The sequence below is a fragment of the Stegodyphus dumicola genome, chromosome 4 (genome assembly GCF_044657685.1).
Source record: "Stegodyphus dumicola isolate Sdum_Otavi_A_Nest chromosome 4, ASM4465768v1".
Classification (NCBI taxonomy): Eukaryota; Metazoa; Arthropoda; class Arachnida; order Araneae; family Eresidae; genus Stegodyphus; species Stegodyphus dumicola.
This window is the reverse complement of record NC_140771.1, coordinates 262,267,228-262,285,636: the sequence shown is the minus strand read 5'-3', so window position 1 is coordinate 262,285,636 and position 18,409 is coordinate 262,267,228. Positions and strand designations below refer to the sequence as shown.

The 18,409-nt window shown below is 37.3% G+C and overlaps 1 protein-coding gene across 5 annotated transcripts in view; it reads left to right on the top strand.

The window, feature by feature from the left end:
* The window catches only part of LOC146997878 (uncharacterized), a 110,493-nt gene that overhangs the window by 59,585 nt on the left and 32,499 nt on the right, over nucleotides 1-18,409 (top strand). Inside the window, exons 1-3 of one of the 5 annotated variants that reach the window (XR_015040923.1) lie at nucleotides 6,100-7,177; nucleotides 10,093-10,289; nucleotides 17,834-18,356. The exons of 1 other annotated variant lie outside the window; for it this stretch is intronic. The gene's annotated coding sequence lies outside the window, so the exon portion shown is untranslated. Of the gene's footprint in view, nucleotides 1-6,099; nucleotides 7,178-10,092; nucleotides 10,290-13,711; nucleotides 14,212-17,833; nucleotides 18,357-18,409 lie in introns of those variants that run through there. 3 more of the 5 variants (XR_015040922.1, XR_015040920.1, XR_015040921.1) reach the window with 3 other exon arrangements.

Genomic DNA, 18,409 nt, shown 5'->3' with positions numbered 1-18,409 from the left:
GTACAAGTCTAAACTCAAGACTTTTTATTAACTAGAACTGAATGAAGAGCTACTTATATAAAGCTGGTGAACATGCTGAAACATTCCATACTTGGAATGTTCTGGAAGAATAAGAAGGAAATTTACATAAATAAGATAACATTAACAACAAGGATATTTACATAAAAACCAATTATCGGGCATCTTGCCGTTGATGGGTTTCGAACCCGGTACTTTCAGGTTTCGAGTCCTGCGCCTTCTCCACTAAGCTATGAGGAGCTCGTTTGAAAAGAGCGATTTTCGCTACATTATCCCTTTCTTAGGAAGAAGCAGCGTCCCGCTGCGTTCTGGTCTGGCTTCTTGTAACAGGTCTCCTGGAAATATTGGGCTTTCTTTCATCGTCCAGTTGTACTTTCGGATCAAGATAGGGCTTCAACCTCAACACGTGAACGATGTCTTTTGAATTCCGTCGTTTCTTATTTTGTTCCATACTTTCTACTTCGTACGTCACGTCAGAGAGCTGTCGTGTTATTCGATACGGTCCAAAGTAACGTCTTAGAATCTTTTCGGATAACCCAACCTTTCGTACTGGAGTGAAGACCCAGACAAAGTCTCCAATGTTGTAGCTGACAGGTCGATGTCTCTCGTTGTATTGGCGCTTGTCTGTGGTTTGCGCTTTAAGAATATGGAGTTTTGCAAGCTGTCTAGCTTCTTCAGCTCTAGTGATCAGATGTTGCGCATAACTATCTTCGGGATCTTCGATACTGTATGGGAAAATTACGTCGAGAGGAGTCATATCTCTGCCATAAATGTGAAAGAATGGGCTGAATCCCGTTGTGTCTTGTTTGGCTGAATTATAGGCATAGGTTACAAATGGTAGAATAGTATCCCAATTTTTCTGTTCAATGTCTACATACATGGACAACATGTCTGCCAATGTTTTATTGAATCTTTCAGTTAAGCCATTGGTTTGAGGGTGGTAAGCAGTCGTCAGCAGATGAGACGTCTTGCATAGATGAATTACTTCTTTAACAACATTGGATAGGAAGTTGCGTCCTCAGTCACTTATAATTTCTTTGGGGGCACCATGCTTCAGTACAATTTCTTCAACTATAAACTTGGCAATTTCAGTGCCCTCAGCTGTCGGTATTGCCTTTGTGACTGCAAATCTGGTAAGGTAATCTGTGCAAACTATAATCCACCGGTTCCCATTTCGAGTAACAGGAAAGCGTCCAAGTAAATCTATTCCAATTTTTGTAAACGGTGTGTCAGGAGGTTTTATCGGATAAAGCTGTCCTGGTGGACGTTGCGGCGGTGATTTCCGTCTTTGGCATTCTCGGCAGTGTGATACATACCGCCGTGTGCTTCCATATAGCCCTGGCCAATGGTACTTCCTCCTTATTCGGTCGTGCGTTTTGGCAAATCCGAGATGGCCAGCGGTTGGAGCATCATGAAGACTTCTTAGAACCTCGCTACGAAGTTGCTTTGGTACCACCAAGAGCCACTGCTGTCCCATAGGGTCATAGCTTCTTTTGTACAGTATACCATTTTTTATTTGATAATTTTGATATGCGTCACCTCTCTTGAGAGTTGTAATGATGGATTTTAATTGTTTGTCCTTCTGCTGCTCTTTTCCGTAATCTATGATTGCTGCAAAGAAAGGGATGTCTTCATTGTTCTCAATTATTGGTTCTATAAGAGGCTTCCTCGATAGTGAATCTGCATTGGAGTGCTTCCGACTGCTCTTGTAGACGATATTTATGTCGTACTCCTGCAACCTGAGAGCCCACCGTGCAAGTCTTCCGGATGGATCCTTAACATTGGCCAGCCAACATAAAGAGTGGTGATCTGTGACTACCGTGGTTTTCCGTAGAGGTATGGCCTGAATTTACTAATTGCCCAGATGACGGCAAGGCATTCTTTTTCGGTGGTGGAATAATTCCTTTCAGCTGCACTAAGGGACCTGGATGCATAGGCTATTGGTCTTTCTTTGCCATCCTGGATCTGAACCAGTACTGCACCGACACCATAGCCGCTAGTGTCAGAATGTATCCTGGTTTCTGCGTCTGGAATAAAATGTCCCAAAACAGTGCCAGTGGTCAGCAGCCTTTTGAGCGTTACGAAAGATTCAATCTGTAACGCGTTCCAAGAAAATTTTGCATCTTTCTTCAACAAGTCATGTAGGGGCTTTGCGATATCTGCAAAATTTTGGATAAATCGTCGGTAGTAGGAACACAAGCCCAGAAAACTTTGGACATCGGCGATATTTTTCGGAATAGGGAACTTTGCTACAGCCTCTACCTTTTGTGGATCGGAATATATCCCATGTTGATCGACTAAGTGTCCCAGTATAGTCAGTTTCTTTTTGCTGAATGAACATTTCTTGGAATTTAGCGTCAGTCCTGCTTTTTGGATACATTTCAATATTTCCCTCAAACGCTTTTGATGTCCTTCGAAATTAGGTGCGTACACGATTATGTCATCGAGGTAGCAAAGACAAATATTCCATTTGAGACCTCTTAGTACCGTGTCCATCATCCGTTCAAATGTGGCTGGAGCATTGCATAATCCAAACGGCATGACTTTAAATTCATAGAGACCATCTGGAATCACAAAAGCTGTCTTTTCTCTGTTTTTATCATCAACATCTATTTGCCAGTAGCCTGACTTCAGATCCATCATAGAGAAAAGTTTTGCACCAGCCAGGCAGTCCAAAGCATCATCAATGCGAGGTAACGGATAGACGTCCTTTTTAGTTACCTTGTTCAATTTTCTGTAATCGACACAAAAACGCCATTCACCATTTTTCTTCTTCACAAGCACGACTGGAGATGACCATGGACTATCTGATGGTTGTATCACATCTTCTTTTAGCATTCTTTGCACTTCGTCTGCAATCACACGCCTCTCAGTGGCTGACACACGGTATGGCCTTTGTTTGATTGGTGCACTGTCACTTGTATCAATCTTGTGCTTCACCGAATTGCATCGGGATTTTTTCACAATACTGTTAAAGTCAAAAATGTCACTAAATTCATCTAGTAGACTCAATAGCTCGTCTTCCTCAGCATTGGACAAATCAGTATCAAAAATCTCTTTTAAGTTTTCTTGAGATAACCTTTTCCTGGACCTATGTCCCTTGGGACCTGCTGGAGCCTGATCACTGAGGGAGCAAATAGCGTCGCTTTTATGGTCGTTAAATAGCCGACATTCATCCCTTTCGGTATCAGTTGGGTTCGTCGAGAACAATTAGTTACCCATAATTTACCACAACCATCCTCTATAGTGACAATTGAAGCTGGTATCGATAGTTCTTTTTCGCACATAAGAACTCTATTTCCAACAATCATAGCTTCGTCTGCTTCCCGTAGCTCTGAATTCAAGGCACGTATTCGCTTTGCGGTGTTTGCTTCAATTACATAATCGGTTGCGGCAAACAAGGAGAGCTGTGACTTATTTAAATATTCAATGTGTGGAAGGATTTCTGCAAGTGTAAGTTCTTGATTTCCACAATCGATAACGGCATCGGTGGCACGGAAAAAATTCCATCCAAGTATCATTTGATGACTACATTCAGGAAACACAAGGAATTCAAACGGCTTCTTAGTCCCATTCAAATCAACTTTCAATACACAGCGTCCCGAGGCAGCTACAGTTTTACCACAGGCAGTTTTCAATACAGGTCCATTCTCAGCAAACATAGGAGCATTTAGCTGTCGACGTAACTGTTCAGATATGACAGAATAATCGGCACCCGAGTCAACAAGGGCTTTCACACACTGTCCGTTCACGGTGATAAAAGTGTTATTCTTTTCCAACTTGGCTGTGTTGTACGTCGGAGGATTTTCTTCAACTGCGGCCTCACCTCCTGTACAGGTCGCTTGAGCTAGTTTTCTTCATTGGTTCGGCGTGGGGAACGGCTGGACCGGCGTACTGGTGACTGCGATTGTCGACGATTGAGAGAGCGTCACGGATAAGGTGAACTGCTCCTTATTCGGGAAGAACTAGGTTGTGCATATTCGTCGTCGAAGCTGTATGTAGATTCAGTGTCCCTGTCCCATCGAGGGTTGGATGTCTTTGCGGCTCTTGCATTTTCAAATATCTGGCGTGTTTCCCTACAGTACCTCAGAACATGTCCTCGGCGACCGCAATGAAAACAGAGAGGTACATTATCGTGAGTCCTCCACAGATCTGTCCTACGTTGTGGAGCAGTTCTCTGGCTGGCTTCACGTCTTGGTTGCGACCTAACTGGAAGTGAACATTGGGTAGTGTTTTTGCTTCTCCCTGCTCCTGTGAGTGGTGCCAGCGCCTCTATAACCTCTTCCCGGACCACAGATGCTATGTCATTCGGTGCTACGGGTTCTATTTCCGTGTAGCCCTGAACTTGCGTAAGGACCTTCTGAAGCTCTTCTCTGACGATGGTGCGCACTATAGACTTTAGTTCACTGGCGTCCGCATCGGCCGAGACCGCGGAGACATTAGGCAGCCTCTGGAATCGTGATCGGGCGATACGTCTTCATCGAAGGCTTTCTATGTGACGGCAGCGTTTCACGAAGGCATCGACGCTGCCATAGTCCTGGGATGACAGGACCTGGTAAAAATCTTCAGCAATACCTTTCATGAGGTGGGCCAATTTTTCGTCGTCAGACATAGAAGGTTTTGTCAGACATAGAAGGTTTTACTTTCCGGCAGAGAGCGAGAACATCTTGAATGTATGCTTCAGACGTCTCATCGATTTGCTGAGCACATGTCAGTAGTACTCGTTCAGCTTGGCGCTTTACATCAGCTGCTCGGAAAAAGGTGTTCTTAAGAGCAGTCTTGAAAACAGTCCAACTGGTAAATGTATCTTCATTATTATCGAACCACTGTCGAGCGGTTCCGCCAAGGTAAAAAATGACGTTCGCCAGACACATTTGATCATCCCAGTGGTTATAGTTGGCGATTCGATCAAAGTCCTTGAGCCATCTATTAGTGTCTTCTTGGCTATCCCTGCTGAATATACACGGGCTTCTGGGTAGTTGGTACGTCAGGATCGGTATTGGTGCGATATTACTTGAAGCGGAACTGGCTGCTGGAGAATTCTGCTCGGATTCCTTCTCATCAACCATCTTTCTCGATCTTTTACGCGAATCCTGTAAGAGCCCAAACTCAGGAGGAAGTCCTCGAATCCGCAGGCTTCGGCGTAACACTGCCGTAGTAACTGAGAAATACCCGGCGCCTCTACCAAACTGTCGCGTAGATGAGGGGATCCTACAAATGAACAGGCAAGTACAAGTCTAAACTCAAGACTTTTTATTAACTAGAACTGAATGAAGAGCTACTTATATACAGCTGGTGAACGTGCTGAAACATTCCAGACTTGGAATGTTCTGGAAGAATAAGAAGGAAATTTACATAAATAAGATAACATTAACAACAAGGATATTTACATAAAAACCAATTATCGGGCATCTTGCCGTTGATGGGTTTCGAACCCGGTACTTTCAGGTTTCGAGTCCTGCGCCTTCTCCGCTAAGCTATGAGGAGCTCGGTTGAAAAGAGCGATTTTCGTTACAATGACTAAGAACTTTCGACTTCGATTCATGTTAACAATGGTAAAAGTGCACATTCGCTTAGCGAAACCAAATTTTTTCATTTCGATGTGATTGGGGGAAGAATTTGAAGTTTCCATATTCTAAGTAGGTAGGATTCAGGTCCAACCACCCCACCCACAAGGACGCAAACATGGAGCTCAACAAGGGAACACAGAATCCTGTGTTAGAGCTAGCCAGACCTATACGCAGACTGAAGTCCTCCAGTCAGCTTTCGTGAACGCAAGAACTTCCGAAAGATTGACTTCAATCTGCTGACCAGTTAGACTAATGACTAGCCGGTTGACACTAGCGGTCACAGCTAAGTGCCTCTCGTTTAGGCAGAAGCAGAGGCCAAAGGATCATGTTGGGGATTGTATTTCGCCCATCAACTAGCAGGATCACATTTTCCTGCCGTACGAGTCTCCATGGGTGATGCTGCGCAGCTTCAACGTTAAACGAGCCCAAAGAGTTACAACAGTGGTTTTGCAAAAAGAAGGCAAGCCAATTGCATACAAATGATGTGCAAATCATTTTGAACTTTCTCTAAATCGACAGTTTCTCTGATCCATTTGAAACAAAAACCTTGGGTGTGTCATGGAAACCAATAAAGGATCGCATTTCCTTCAAAGTAGAGCGTAGTGTTATCATATACATAAGAGATGTATCATATCACATACATAAGTGATGTGTCTTATCTTCAGTTGCTAGATTATTTTACCCTTTTGGTCTTTTTGGCCCAATTATAGCCAAAGCAAAGATTTTTATGCAGAAACTGTGCCGTCTTAAAATTGGTTCGAATTATGGACTTCCTTCTGCAGAAAATTAGGAATGGCATCAATTTCTTTGACACTAGAGAGCATAAACAACATCAATATTGACAGACGTGTAGTGATTGATCAAGCTAAAAATGTTGAAATCCATTGTTTTTTCGATGCTTATGAATGTTGTTTCGAAGTAGCAGTTTATTGCAAGTCTGTAGATTTTTCTGGGAGAACATTGGTAAGGTTAATCTTGAGCAAATCAAGAGCTACTCCTTTTAAGAGCCTATTGATTCTCGAGGCTTGAGCTATGTGCCACTGTCCTATCGTCCAGGTTGGTGAAAAACGGCCTTATCACCTTGAAATTAGCAGTGACTCAAGTCTACTTATGGACAGACTCAATGATAGCCCTCGAATGGATATAAAAGGAACATATGGATGATAAAATGTTTGTTCAGCATAGTGTGGCCACAATTCAAGAACTTTTCATCTGTTCAACCGTGGCATCGGATCAGAATCCAGCGGATCTCCTGTCACGGAGTGTGGATTCTGATAAGCTAAGTGCATCACAAATTGTGTTGTCCAGCGTTGCTGGTGGGCAGTGACTATCCAACTCATGCAGTATCTATCTGAGATAAAAGTGAATCATTTTTTACATAATTTACTGAAATTGAGTGATAAATATATAACTATTTTATGTGTTAGTAGTTATATTTTCAGGTTTATTTGAAAATGCCCCTAGCAAGATTGTCACGACCAGCTAAGTGTTCAGCATAGCCAAATATTCCTGATACAACAAACAGAAAATGATTGCTTTGGAGAGGACATCCACCAATTAATACGGCACGAGAACTGTCTTATCTAAAAGTAAGTTAAAAAATGTGTGAATCCCTACCTGGATTCTGATTTTAGTTCTCAGAGGCTGTTTAGCTAAGACAAATCTTACTTATTTTGCTAAACATCTGACAATATTATCTAAAATTCACAAATTTGTGTTATTAATAGCTATTGAACATTATCAAAAAATTTTTTTGCATGTTGATGCAGTCGCGTTATAAATTCACGTGCGCGGAAAGTTCTGACCATTAAGTGGTCGATCTGTTTGACATGAAGTTGTACTTCATTGTATTGTATGATTTAAAAACAAACAATTTGTGTGTCGACAAATAATGGGAAATCTCCGATCAGATGGAGATGTAGCAGATTCTTTTTAATTTAGTGGAATGGACTGCACAGCATTATATTGCGACAGTGCCACAAATCTTGTTGGTGCCAACAAAGAAGTAAAAGGACTTCATAACATAATTAAAATCCCCAAATTAAACTCTAGCCAATTATTTATCTCCCGAGAATATTGAATGGAAATTCATTTCACCTAGGGCACACAATTTTGGAGGCCTCTGGGAAGTTGCAAGTATCATTTTAAAATAGTTGTAGACAGTGAAACATGTGCCTTAACAGTGTGATTGAGCGACCTCTGTGTCTGTTAACAGGTAACGAACATGATTGCAGAATAAATAAGGAGAGGAATAAATGAATAATTTGAAATATATTTAATGGGCTGTATGCGGGAAAAAAATATAAAGGTAATATGAAAACGTTGGGCCAACATGGAGTTTTTAACAAATAAAATAAATAAATAAAAGAACATACTTTATGAATTTTAAGCTGGAAATTATCAGTGCCACTATTAAAAATGTTCACACATAGACCCACCGAAGTGCATTAAAACATTTGAGAATTTTTAAACGTATACAGTAACAGAAAAACCCAAAAAACTTTATTTTAAATTAGAAAATTCTGCAATAATTTGGATTAATATATACTGATGAAACATTCAAAATGGAGTACATATGCTGTTGTTTCACAAGCATCCTGGAAACCTTTTTTCTATTCTCACTGATAAGTAGCTTGATATGGAATACAAATAATGTCCATTATTGAAAATTCCTAAAACATTTTCAGTATACCAACACTGCAATCTATTTCTTATATCGAAATAAAACTACATTTTGACATTAATGTGAAGTATGACACTGAACTCTCAGTTATGTGTCCATTGTAAATCGTTTTCATAAAAGAATATGTAAAAAACTCACAGCTTAGTCTTGAAATCAAGTTAGAAAATTAACGCTAGTTGATACTTGTAACAGTGTTTGCAGAAATTTTTCAGCTAAAGTAGCAAGACAAGAATAGTAAAGTCGACAAGTATAGAATAGTAAATGTAGCACATGATATCATAGTTACATAAGTTGATATGACCTCTGATGTCATTGCAAATTCAGTCTTCATTGATTTTTTTAAAGTTATTTTTTAAGTTACGGACTGTAATTTCATTTAGTTGTTTTAATTATGTATCTCTTATGACAAAAATTTTATGACTATAGTGCTGATTATCCATTGTTTAAACCAGGAGTTCCCAAACCGTATGCCTGCAGGCTATTTAACGGATGGGCGCTGTGCGATCACAATAAAAATGTTTCAGTTTCTATAAAAATTCCACATGAACGTTTTTTCATATTTCATGAAATAGAAATTACATCCAACATAGATACCAGGACAAAGCTAAATGCGATCGATCTCTTTTTTTTTGGGGGGGGCGCATGTATTATTAACCTATGTGCATGTATCAAATTGTGCTCAACACGAAGCAAAATGTGAGCAATCTCTCTCTGTGTTTTTTTTAATGTGCAACTCTATCCAACTATGAAATCACCTTAAAAAAAGTAAATGGTGCCTGCCATCCAACAGATATTGTAGAATGTGCTCTTAGCGACGAAAAGGGTGGGATCCCCCTGGTTTAAACATTCGTCTTTTAATTAATTCTCAGTTAATTTAGATTTTTTAAAAATTAATTTGTTCATATCTATTGTTAAGTGCATCCTCAATTTTTGATTTTTTTTTGAGGTGGCAGTTTCTTTTTGTAATTATTATTTTTGCTTTATTTTAATTGCTAATGTATTTCAGTGAATTATCCATTCTGTTTGATTCACTTATCAGAAATTTATCATGGCAAGGAGAAGATTTTGCCTGTCACTGGCAAGTACCAAAGCATAAAGCTGGAGTTTCTAATACATTAAAAATAAATCGAGTATATGTAACCCACCCAGCATTACATTTTATTACATTTGACAAGTTTACACTTTAAGGACCGCTAGCAGTTCAACAGCATACGCACGTCCGACCGGCCGCTCAGCCGCAGATTCTTCATGTTCAAAATAACTGTCTAGACAATCTAATAAATTGTCTAAATAAAACTCTCCAGTACCATTTTTTTCGCTCAACGTGAACAGCAATTTTTTTAAAAACGGTGTTAAAATGTGGCAGTTTACGAAGCAATGCACTTTACGCAACTGAGCAATGTACCTCAATACCAATAATAAAATGCAGATGATATAGCAAATGGCATCTGTTTATCACAATGGCTACCGAGATTGATAGGCTATTTTTAGGTAGTCTCGAGAAAAAAGCGATTAATAGGCTATCGGTCGATAGGTGTTGGCGAAAAAAAGCTGATTAATAGGCTGTCGATCGGCAGGCCTTGCCTAAAAAAGCCGATTAATAGGCGATTGATCGGTAGGTGTTGGGGATGAAAAGCCGATTAATAGGCTACCGGTTGGTAATGTGTTAATGAGTAAGTTATTATAAATATTACAACAAACATGTTAATGTAATTATACGTTTGCAATATATTTTTGAATCTCTCATGTTATTCAGTAAGTATGGTACTATCAAAATTGTATGAATATAAAAATATTACTCATGTGCACAGCTTTTAAAAGTTGCAGGGTCAACGGTTTGTTTGAAGGACAGAAACCATAAATCAATCTCGGCTCCCTGATGAAGCTAAAAATTTCCGAGAGAAAGCACAGGCAAAGAAATGGAGATGCAGAGGAAAGAACTGGCTAGTTCACTTGCCAAGTGGACTAGCACAAACAGTGATCATTGGGGAGACTCCACTGTTTTGATATTCTTTCAAGTAAGCATAAGTATGTGGCATAAGTGTAGTTTCACTTCATTGCACCTATTGTGCTCCCTAGCGTACATTCGTTCCTTAAAGCTTAAAAATAATTTTGTCATAATATTTTTAAATCGTAATAATTTATCTCCATTTAAGTTTAGTTTCGGCAAAGTATATGAATCTGATGTAAAATATTTATAGAAAACTAGTTATAAAATTATAATATTTTATGACAATAATTGTAGGAGAGGATGAAAGTTACTTTTTTTGCCTTCATAAATGCATATGATGTGAATATGATTCATTTTGAATAAGAAATTCCTCCACAAAGGCATCCCTTCCCTTGGGCAGATGGCTCTAGCGTGATTTGCCATATATACACTGGTGTGCAAAAATTAAGGAGGAGACGGTTTTTTCAATATAACTTTGTACAAAAGCTTTCCAAATCAACACATTTAATACCGTAAGATCCCCAATACGTAAGGACATGAGTAATGTAAGCAACACTTACTAAAAGATAAATCAGAGGGATAAAAGGAAGCTTTATTGAAAAAGTAGCATGGAGTGCAATGCGACTGAAGGCCGAAACATCCCTGTGATGTGTGTCCAGCAAGAAACATGCGGTCTTTAATAGGAGATATAATCTCCCCTGACTGCTAGGCAGGTTTCACAGCGTCTGTCCATGCTGAGAATGAGAGTGTCAATGAGTTGTTGAGGCATTGCTGCCCATTCGTCTTGCAGCGCCAATCGAAGCTCCGGAATCGTTACTGGTGGTAAGGTACGAGCTGCCAAGCGTCTGCCTAGAAAATCCCATACATGCTCGATGGAATTGAGATCCGGAGATCGTGCCGCCCAATCCATACGTTCAATATCCTCACTCTCTAAGAGCTGTTCGGCAGCTACTGTGCGATGACATGGTGCATTGTTGTCCATGAAAAGGAACTGCAGACCCATAGTGCCTCTAAAAAGACGCACATATGGAAGAAGAATCTCGTTACAATAATGGGTCCCGTTGACTCAACCTGCGTCGAAGATGTGAAGGTCTGTCTGTACAACTACCAAGCATGATGCCTCCCCAAACGAGAACACCGCCACCTCCATACCTGTCCGTTTCAATGATGTTCGAGGGATTATTGCGGCTTCCCCGCTCTCCCCAGATGAGTATGCGATGAGAATCGCTACTCAGACTGAATCTGCTCTCATCTGTAAAGAGTACTCGTCCCCATTAATTGTCTCTCCAATTCCGGTGTTCCCGGCACCACAGAGAACGCCTTCTCCGATGGGCAGGCGTTAGAGGTACACACCGTACAGGGCGTCGTGCAAACAGACCACCACCGTGCAGTCTTCTGGCCACGGTAAAACGCGATATCGGTCGTCCAGTCGCCTGTGTCTAGCGATTTCTCCCACTGTCTGCCGCCTAATTCTTCTGGCCTGTAAGGCAATATACCGGTCATCTGCGGGTGTGGTTCCTCGTGGACGACTACTACTAAACCCCCGGATAGCTGTTCCTGTAGTTTGAAATTGTCTCCAAAGTCGTGAAACGATGCTGTGAGCAATTCCAAACTCTGCAGCCACACTTGTCACACTGCAGCCTTCCTCCAACTTCCCAATGATTCGACCTCGGGTAAAGCATCCAGACGTCGTCTAACAGATTGATTATTCGCCATTTCTCGCTGAGGCAGCAACTCAGTGTGATTTTAACTGCTATATGGCGTGCAATCTCTTTGGCAGAAATACTGATCTTACACCGACAACATGCTTTATACTACTCAGACACTCTCCCATTACATCTACCTGCATATCTGCGCATGTGCTACCGTACATCACCTTACTTAATCTCCTGATTGGTGTTTCTGTCCGCTCTGCCTCTTCTTTCAGCTGATATGCTAATTTTTCGACTTGGTCCTTAATTTTTTCACACCAGTGTAAATAAACTTCCCATTTACAGTAATATATCATCAGCCAGCATCCTCTGCTTTTTAAATCGTAAATTTCAGGGGTTCCCAAATTGTGCACCGTGGTGCCCATAGACGTATCATAGAGTCGTATTTAATGAAGTGTTGTTATTTGCTATGAATAAGCAGGTTGTAAAGCACAAATCTTGTACAACACTTCGTCGAACATGACTAGGGCGGTGTGACAAAACAACTAAACCTATAAGTGCGCTAGCGGTTGAAAAAATAAGGGAACCCCTGGTTTATTTGCATGTTAGTCCAATACATCAGATTATTATTTAATTTTTAAGTGCAGCTGGAACGAAAGTTTTCAAATTTGAATGTCTGAAAACTTAACCGTTTGAGTCCGGCGAAGCGCTATTGCACTTGACTTGTCATATGCCAAAAATACGGCGCAGCGCGATAGTTTATTTTCAACAAGTCGTTTCTACATTTTTATATGCATATTGTTTTTGTTCATATTTTTGAGGATGAATGCTAGGGCATAATAAAGGTTTAAAAGAGCGTTTCTTAACTAATGGAAAAGTACTTTTTGAATTAAATTTGGAATGAAAAGGAATAATTTTGTTGAATATTGTGCAGGAGCTATATAAAACTCTTAACTGATATTTAATTTTTATATAAAGAGAATAATTTTATAAAATTTGTAAACCATTCATTTTAATTAGTTGTAAAATTTCTTCATTTAATGCTTAAGAAAATGTTGATTTTTTGTTTTGGGGGAAAAAAAAAAATATTGCAGTATTCTAATTCCTGCACTGATAACAATGCTTGATGTTTTATCTTTTGACACATGTGAAATGTGAGAAACTGGTGGCATTGTGAATATTAAAAAATTTCTTTTCTACTCTGCTAGTATTTAAAAGATTATCTAGGAACAAAGTTGTTAAACTAGGATAAATGAAAATATAGAACTAACTATAAAATCGTTAAATGAAATCATTAAACACTAATCTATCCATGGTCAGAGGTTTTGTTATTATTAACCTAGGTTTACACATAATATGTGAGCAATGAATGATAAACGATAATGATACACATATTAATGCATATATATGAACTAAAATCATTAAATGAAATAAAAATAAACATCATGATTAGATATTTTGGATATCCATGGATATCTATCCATTGTTAGATATTTTGTAATTATATTAACTTAGGTTTACACATAACTTCGGGTAACAACATTTGTTTTTTTATTTTTGTTTAAAAGTTCAGCAAATTGGGCTAATTGAAAGTTCTTCTGATTTGTATTTGAGAACAAAATTACTTTGCAAGACATTTTTATGGGAATTCGAAAGAAATGTAAGGCGTATTAAAAATAACTGGGAAAGAGAAAACTCTTGGATTTTTCGATATCCGCTTAAACCTAGTAACCGCAAGTAAATTTACTATTGTATACAAAAACAAATGCAACCAAAAAAGTAATTAACCAAATAAAAATAAATTTTATTCAATTCGTTTATTTTATTATATCTGGTTAAAAATGCAATTTATTCAAATAAATTAAAGCATTAAGCAGCTATTAAAGTGACATAGAAATTTACGCGATGTTTCCAAAAATATCCAGAGCTATAAATTTGCTGTGTTTGGAAATGACTAATTTGAAGCCAGGAAGTTTCCACTCTAAACAATTTCTATATAACTTCCAAGACTACCTTTCGTAAGTACTTTATATACAAAATATTCAAAAAAATTTCGTCATTAACATTAAATTATTTAAAGAACATACATTTCTGATCTCGGATTTCAAATTTAAAATTTCACAATATCGTATGAGGGTGGACACAGTGCTTGGTCTTACCTGATCTAGCCAGATATGGCTGTTTTGATATCTTGAAATAGCCAGGACTCCGGCCTAGCGGCAGGCAGCAGAACTGTTCCAATCAACAAGTATTTCGCATCTTTTTAACTGTTTCCCAAATGAAAAGAAAAAAAAAATCTGAAAGGGCTTAGATTTTAACGGTCGCCTAGTGGGTATGGTAAGTTTTTTTACGCTGTTGCTGACCTTGAATTCTACCAGGTCTACTCATTTCTGCTAATACATTTCTTTTTGTCTTTTTATCTTTATTATTAAGCCTCATTTTCTTCATACTTATGCCATATACAGTTCAACAGCAAAATTAGTTTTGTTGTTTCACAGCAACTAGAAAAAAGTAAAATAATAATAGTAATATTTTTGTCTTATTAATCGGCAATAGATGGCAGCACTGGATAAAACCTATAGTTCTTAACTGATTTATTCGAGTAATCTTTGAAAGTAGAAAATATGTCAAAAATATTTTTTTGTTCAGCAAATCATTCTGTTAATATGTGCCAGCAATTATCTGTCTCAAATTATATATTCTGTGCTGGGAATAAGAATATTTTGTTCTTTATACTGCATCATTTTATAGCAGCAACAACAAAAAAATTTTCTTTCAGTTACTGAAACTTTTAAATTGGGAAAAAATTTTTTTAACTCCCTAAAACCTCCCAATTTTAAAAGACACAAATAGGTATTTATAACCTTCAAAAGTAATAGAATAGTTTGTGAACAGAAAAAAAAATTTCGCGTAAATTAACCTTCAACTGCTGTGAATGGTTTCGGAGACCGCTGAGGATTTTCTAACCGTCTTCTCCACCCCTAAAAACGGAGAATGGTCCCTGTCCTTCCTCCTACCTTCTCAAACCCATCCCACAAGGTCACATATCAAGTTTTACACTTCTAGCTTTATTATGGTTTCAGTTACTACGTTTTTTACTTTTTAAGTTGTCTGAGAGGCCCCTCACAGCAGATGTGTACGAGTTTTAGTGGACTATAGATGTTATTTATCGAATGCTTGTTTTTCGTAAAAGAGATAAATATGCCTTCAAATTTTACAAGAAAAAGTCCCGTATATCTCACACAAAAAGAAATTGAATATCTTGTCAACAATATTTTTTATGTAATATACTCTGATTCTGAAGAATGATGTAGTCTTCACAGTGAAAGCAAAAGTGAATCTGAGCTTTCTGCAGATGAATGTCATAATTTTTCTAATGACTGTGAACAAAGTGATAATTTTTATGGAAAATCACTTCAAATGGTGCAAAAAATGACTAAATTGGGCAGTACGAACACCAAAGCATAACAAAATAATTCACCTCCTTGATCAGAAACCTCTTGCAAAAATAGGCTCTAGAGCAGAGCCCGAAAATACTTGGATTTATGTTCATGCATAATGTTCTAGTCATATGCTGACACTACAAAAGTGAAAAGAAAAAATTTTATGCTCTTATTAGCTAATTATTAATCTGCATCTGAGAGTTGGGATAATTTTCTCTTTTTTGCCAAGGGAACTGAAAATAACAATTAGAAGAATCCTTGGAAATTAAGAGGATAGATTTATCAAATCTCCCCCCCCCCCAATTATCTGTGCCCACCTTGTAAGAAGAGGAAACCAGCATACCAAATGTTTAGAATGCAAGGAATCAGTGTGTCTTAAGTGCTCTCAAAATATGTGTTTTGACTGTGTATCAACTTGTAAGTCATCCTTGTAAACAAAGATATACTAATCTATTATTTATTAATAACTAAATTCATTCCTTCATAACTATGGTTTAATTGACAGTAATGCTTAATAAAATCACATATTTTCATGCATGTTTAATAAAATCTTAGTTCTTTACAGCTCTGTTCCTCAAAACGAAGAAAATAGTCATTTTTTATATGGATTTAACTGCGTAAAATTTAATGATTTATGTTTAAAATTATTGATTAAATGAATGTTTATTGATTTAAATGAATTAGAATTCTATAACTAGGCATAAAGTGTCTATAACATTCCTTAAAAAGGCTTAAAATTGTCTATAACATTCCTTAAAAAGTCATAAAAGTATGTATTTTTACGCGTTTCTTTAAAGCGGTCTGTGAGATCACTCACAGTAATTATGCCAAGAAAATTGTCACAGTGTTTCAAAATTAATTTTAAAAGGCTTTTAGTCGATATTGAAAAATTCCAAATCAACTTGTTCTTTTTTTTTTTTTTTTTAAATTATAAATTAAAGTATGACACAACGTATTTTTTTCCCTCTAAAATACATAATGCAATAAACGTATGTGCTTTTTGAGAAACAAAAATCTACGAAGCTTGCTCTTAATAAATTACACTAAAGTAAATTTAAAAAAAAAAAAAAAAAAAAAAAAAAAAAAAAAATCAAGCCTCTAACTTGATTTACACAACAAAATTCTTGATTTGGGGCTCTAATACAAGAGCCCAAATTTCATTATAGAAATGTTCTAATATTAATGTAGTAAACTTGCCACTCTAATACAAGAGCTCAAATTTTATAATAGAAGTATTCTAATATTAATGTAAGAAATTTGAGACTCTAATACAAGATCTCATTTCATAGTAGAAATATTCTAATATTAACGTAATAAATTTGCCAGTCTAATACAAGAGCTTAAATTTCATAATAGAAATATTCTAACATTAACGTAGTAAGTTTGCTACTCTAAATAGAAGAGCTCAAATTTTAAAAGAACATCGTAATCAGGCTAAGTGTTTTGATGCTTTAATCTAAAAGCTTGAACTTAGAATATGATAAGATGAAACATTTTCATATAAAATGGCACAGTATTCATAAAAACTTATACTCACACATACTGTATTTTTTTTTTTTTGTTTTTAAATAAAACTGGTTTCACCTTTCTATCCCAGTGACTATTATACGTATGTAATGAATTTTTAGAGAAATCTCTCCATTTTTAAGGGAGCATAATTCAAGCAAAACTTTCATTTATTTCTTCAAATGATGATCTTATAGGTCCTAGATTCATGATCTCACATCACCAAAAGGTTCGCCTCATACCAAAGACGAAAGTTGGCAAGGTGAGCCAAATTTCGTCTTTGGTATCTAAAAACCTCCATGGTATTCCAGCAACATATTTTACTTTTCTGAAACAGTTTTGTTGACAGCTTTTTTTCACTTTCATTTGTATTTTATTTGGAAAATTTTCACAATGATTAATATGAATACTAAACTTGATGGCTAACAGGGTAACCTTAACATGCTGGTAAATTAACCATGCTGGTAAATTAACCATTCTGCCTGATTATTAACATACATACTTACAGATATCCAGTTCATTCCTGGTGATTTATAACTGAAATTTAACTATAAATTTGGACAAGGCCTAACTAAACAAAGGTGAGGCTACTTTGCCTGCAGTTAAAACTTCAATATAAGTGCTAGCATAGTTACTACTTAAAGACTGTGAATGGACCTAGCCCAGATGTTCACCCCTCCCCCAAAGATTAGAGAGAAATATAACCAAAATTAACCAAAATGTACAGTGACGTTGTGCAGGGAAAGGAAAGACAAGTTTTTTAGTAACAGGAATAAGAAGGCTAGAAAATATTTTTGACCTTGTCAGGCGTATGAAATCACCCAAGACTGCTCTTTGCAAGGTTTCAGGATATGTTTAAAAGGGGTGCTTTCTTAGAAGACCCTATAGCATGAAAACTAATTAATTAATATGTCTACAAAAACTTTAATAAGTCTACTTTAATATCACATCTTCCTGTAACTTTTTGCCCAAATGTGTAGCTACTAGATCATTTATACTTTCTTGAACAGTGGTTGGTTACACATGTGAGAACACAGTAAACAACCACCACTGTGAAATATGCTGCATTCATGAAAGTCGGATACAGCAGGACTCGCCCACCTTGTTGCCTAAAAGATGTCCAAGAGCTTGTATGCTGACTGTTCTCTTGACCGTAATGAATTACTTCGGCTAAATAAGATTATGTAAGGTAAGCGCATTTTATGTATTTAGTCTATATATTTAGTGTTGGCAAGAAGTACCGACTTCCTGGTAGTGTTGGCAGTATTACTTATCTTTAGATATTGAAAAGAGTTTTTTTTTGGGGGGGGGAGGCATTAGAGACGAATAATTTTCTTTGCAAAGATCTGAAGTATAACCTTCCATCCATTGCTTCTTTAAAAGTGCCATTTTGCATAAGAATAAAACTGCCAAGTAGTAGATGATTATTTATATCTTTAAAAATATAACCAGTGAAATAAAGAACTTCCCAGCAGATGGCATTTTTTTATAGCAAAGCAAAATCGTGTAAAATATGTGCAAAAAGCCTCTGTATTCTTGCGCACAACCACATTGGTTGTATGATGATAATATATTTATATGATAAA